The sequence below is a fragment of the Arachis stenosperma genome, unplaced genomic scaffold, assembly GCF_014773155.1.
Source record: "Arachis stenosperma cultivar V10309 unplaced genomic scaffold, arast.V10309.gnm1.PFL2 arast.V10309.gnm1.Scaffold_100025, whole genome shotgun sequence".
Taxonomy (NCBI): Eukaryota; Viridiplantae; Streptophyta; class Magnoliopsida; order Fabales; family Fabaceae; genus Arachis; species Arachis stenosperma.
Genome location: NW_026651369.1, coordinates 1,119,748 through 1,124,406, shown reverse-complemented (window position 1 = coordinate 1,124,406; position 4,659 = coordinate 1,119,748). Strand labels below are relative to the sequence as shown.

The 4,659-nt window shown below is 39.1% G+C and overlaps 1 non-coding gene across 1 annotated transcript; it reads left to right on the top strand.

Annotated features, from left to right (window-relative positions):
- Positions 1 to 1,377: 1,377 nt before the first annotated feature.
- LOC130959913 (small nucleolar RNA R71) lies at positions 1,378 to 1,481 on the top strand. Its single transcript, XR_009078903.1, has one exon. It is a non-coding gene; the product is annotated as a small nucleolar RNA R71 (small nucleolar RNA).
- The last annotated feature ends 3,178 nt before the right edge of the window (positions 1,482 to 4,659 follow it).

Genomic DNA, 4,659 nt, shown 5'->3' with positions numbered 1-4,659 from the left:
CACTTTCCAGTCTCTAGGACTATGAAATCAGCAGGGATGTAATGGTTTTCAATCTTCACCAAAACATCCTCTACAAGTCCATGAGCTTGTTTTCTTGAGTTGTCTGCCATCTCTAATGAGATTTTTGCAGCTTGCACCTCAAAGATCCCTAGCTTCTCCATTACAGAGAGAGGCATGAGGTTTACACTTGACCCTAAGTCACACAGAGCCTTCTTGAAGGTCATGGTGCCTATGGTACAAGGTATTGAAAACTTCCCAGGATCTTGTCTCTTTTGAGGTAATTTCTGCCTAGACAAGTCATCCAGTTCCTTGGTGAGCAAAGGAGGTTCATTCTCCCAAGTCTCATTTCCAAATAACTTGTCATTTAGCTTCATGATTGCTCCAAGGTATTTAGCAACTTGCTCTTCAGTGATATACTCATCCTCTTCAGAGGAAGAATACTCATCAGAGCTCATGAAAGGCAGAAGTAAGTCCAATGGAATCTCTATGGTCTCATTTTGAGCCTCAGATTCCCATGGTTCCTCATTGGGGAACTCATTGGAGGTCAGTGCACGCCCACTGAGGTCTTCCTCAGTGGCGTTCACTTCCTCTCCTTCCTCTCCAAATTCGGCCATGTTGATGGCCTTGCACTCTCCTTTTGGATTTTCTTCTGTGTTGCTTGGGAGAGTACTAGGAGGGAGTTCAGTAATTTTCTTGCTCAGCTGTCCCACTTGTGCCTCCAAATTCCTAATGGAGGACCTTGTTTCAGTCATGAAACTTTGAGTGGTTTTGATTAGATCAGAGACCATAGTTGCTAAGTCGGAGGGGTTCTGCTTAGAATTCTCTGTCTGTTGCTGAGAAGATGATGGAAAAGGCTTGCCATTGCTAAACCTGTTTCTTCCACCATTATTGTTATTGAAACCTTGTTGAGGTCTTTCTTGATTCTTCCATGAGAAATTTGGGTGATTTCTCCATGAAGAATTATAGGTGTTTCCATAGGGTTCTCCTAGGTAATTCACCTCTTCCATTGAAGGGTTCTCAGGATCATAGGCTTCTTTTTCAGATGAAGCATCCTTAGTACTGCTTGGTGCATTTTGCATTCCAGACAGACTTTGAGAAATCAAATTGACTTGTTGAGTCAATATTTTGTTCTGAGCCAGAATGGCATTCAGAGCATCAATCTCAAGAACTCCTTTCTTCTGATTAGTCCCATTGTTCACAGGATTCCTTTCAGAAGTGTACATGAATTGGTTGTTTGCAACCATTTCAATTAGCTCTTGAGCTTCTGTAGGTGTCTTCTTCAAATGAAGAGATCCTCCAGCAGAGCTATCCAAAGACATCTTGGATAGTTCAGAGAGACCATCATAGAAAATACCTATGATGCTCCATTCAGAAAGCATGTCAGATGGACATTTTCTGATCAATTGTTTGTATCTTTCCCAAGCTTCATAGAGGGATTCTCCATCCTTCTGTCTGAAGGTTTGGACTTCCACTCTAAGCTTACTCAATTTTTGAGGTGGAAAGAACTTTGCCAAGAAGGCATTGACTAGCTTTTCCCATGAGTCCAGGCTTTCTTTAGGTTGTGAGTCCAACCATGTCCTAGCTCTGTCTCTTACAGCAAAAGGGAATAGCATAAGTCTGTAGACCTCAGGGTCAACCCCATTAGTCTTGACAGTGTCACAGATTTGCAAGAATTCAGCTAAGAACTGATGAGGATCTTCCAATGGAAGTCCATGAAACTTGCAATTCTGTTGCATTAGAGAAACTAATTGAGGCTTAAGCTCAGAGTTGTTTGCTCCAATGGCAGGGATAGAGATGCTTCTCCCATAGAAATCGGGAGTAGGTGCAGTAAAGTCACCCAGCACCTTCCTTGCATTGTTTGCATTGTTGTTGTTTTCGGCTGCCATGGGTTCTTCTTCTTTGAAGATTTCTGTTAGGTCCTCTACAGAGAATTGTGCCTTAGCTTCTCTTAGCTTTCGCTTCAAGGTCCTTTCAGGTTCAGGGTCAGCTTCAACAAGAATGCTTTTGTCTTTGTTCCTGCTCATATGAAAGAGAAGAGAACAAGAAAATGTGGAATCCTCTATGTCACAGTATAGAGATTCCTTGAGGTGTCAGAGGAAAAGAAAAGTAGAAGACAGAAGTAGAAAATTCGAACTTATCAAAGAAGAAGGAGTTCGAATTTTTCATTAAGGAATAGTGTTAGTCCATAATTAGAAGGATGTGAGAGGATGGAAGGTAATTTTCGAAAATCAAGTAAAAGAATTTGAAAACCTTTTGAAAAACATTAATTAGTTTTCGAAAATAAGAGTGGGGAAGAAATCAAGTGATTTTTGAAAAAGATTTTGAAATTAGAAATCAAAAAGATATGATTGAAAATTATTTTGAAAAAGATGTGGTTAAGAAGATATGATTGGTTTTTTTTTTTTTAAAAAAAAATGTGATTGAGAAAATATGATTTGAAAACAATTTTAAAAAGATTTGATTTTTAAAATTAATGACTTGGCTATCAAGAAAAGATATGATTCAAACATTAAACCTTTCTCAATAGAAAAGGTAACATACTTGAAATGTTGAATCAAATCATTAATTGTTAGCAAGTATCTTTGAAAAAGGAAAGAAATTAATTTTGAAAACATTTGATTGAAAAGATATGATTTGAAAAAGATTTGATTTTGAAAAACTTTTGAAAACTTGAAAAAATTGATTTGAAAACAAAATCCTCCCCCTTGTGCCATCCTGGCGTTAAACGCCCAGAATGGTGCACATTCTGGCATTTAACGCCCAAAACTATACCCTTTTGGGCGTTAAACTCCCAACCAGGTACCCTGGCTGGCGTTTAAACGCCAGTCTGTCCTTCTTCACTGGGCGTTTTGAACGCCCAGCTTTTTCTGTGCAATTCCTCTGCTGTATGTTCTGAATCTTCAATTCTCTGTATTATTGACTTGAGAAGACACAAATTAAAAATATTTTTGGATTTTTAATAATCAAAATGCAACTAAAATCAAATAACAATGCATGCAAGACACCAAACTTAGCAGTTTGTATACTACTGACACTAATGAGAATGCATATGAGACACACAACACACTCAAGTCAAGAGAATTTAAAGATTAGAGTAAGAAATCATCAATAACATCTTGAAGATCCTTAAGACACATGAATGAATGCATGCAATTGACGCCAAACTTAAAATGAGACAATAGACTCAAACAAGAAACATAAAATATTTTTGGTTTTTGTGATTTTGTAAATTTTTTTGGATTTTTCGAAAATTATATGGAAAAGAAAATAAAGGTATCAAAATTCTTAATGAGAATTCCAGGAATCATGCAATGTTAGTCTAAAGCTTCAGTCTAAAGGAATTAGACATGGCTAGCCAAGCTTCAGCAGGACATTGCATTCAAGAGCTAAATTGATGAAGATCAATCAGCTTTGGTGATGATAAGAACATCACCTTGAAACACTAGAATTCATTCTTAAGAACTCTGAAGAAAAATACCTAATCTAAGCAACAAGATGAACCGTCAGTTGTCCATACTCGAACAATCCCCGGCAACGGCGCCAAAAACTTAGTGCGCGAAATTGTGATCACTACACAACTTTGCGCAACTAACCAGCAAGTGCACTGGGTCATCCAAGTAATACCTTACGTGAGTAAGGGTCGATCCCACGGAGATTGTTGGTATGAAGCAAGCTATGGTCACCTTGTAAATCTCAGTCAGGCAGACTCAAATGGGTATAGTGGTATACGAATAAAGCATAAAGATAAAGATAGAGATACTTATGTAATTCATTGGTAGGAACTTCAGATAAGCGCATGAAGATGCCTTCCCTTCCGTCTCTCTGCTTTCCTACTGTCTTCATCCAATCCTTCTTATTCCTTTCCATGGCAAGCTTGTGTAGGGTTTCACCGTTGTCAATGGCTACCTCCCATCCTCTCAGTGAAAACGTTTGCCTATGCTCTGTCACAGCATGGGGTAATCAGCTGTCGGTTCTCGGTCAGGCCGGAATAGAATCCAACGATTCTTTTGCGTCTGTCACTAACGCCCCGCCTGCTAGGAGTTTGAAGCACGTCACAGTCATTCAATCATTGAATCCTACTCAGAATACCACAGACAAGGTTAGACCTTCTGGATTCTCTTGAATGCTGCCATTAGTTCTTGCCTATACCACGAAGATTCCGGTTAAAGAATCCAAGAGATATTCACTAGAGCTTTGGTTGCTTGTAGAACAAAAGTGGTTGTCAGTCACCTTGTTCATAGGTGAGAATGATGATGAGTGTCACGGATCATCACATTCATCAAGTTGAAGAACAAGTGATATCTTGGACAAAGAACAAGCGGAATTGAATAGAAGAACAATAGTAATTGCATTAATACTCGAGGTACAGCAGAGCTCCACACCTTAATCTATGGTGTGTAGAAACTCCACCGTTGAAAATACATAAGAACGAGGTCTAGGCATGGCCGAATGGCCAGCCTCCCAAATGATCTAAGAACTAGATGTCCAAAGATGAAAATACAATAGTAAAAGGTCCTATATATAGAGAACTAGTAGCCTAGGGTGTACAGAGATGAGTAAATGACATAAAAATCCACTTCCGGGCCCACTTGGTGTGTGCTTGGGCTGAGCAATGAAGCATTTTCGTGTAGAGACTCTTCTTGGAGTTAAACGCCAGCT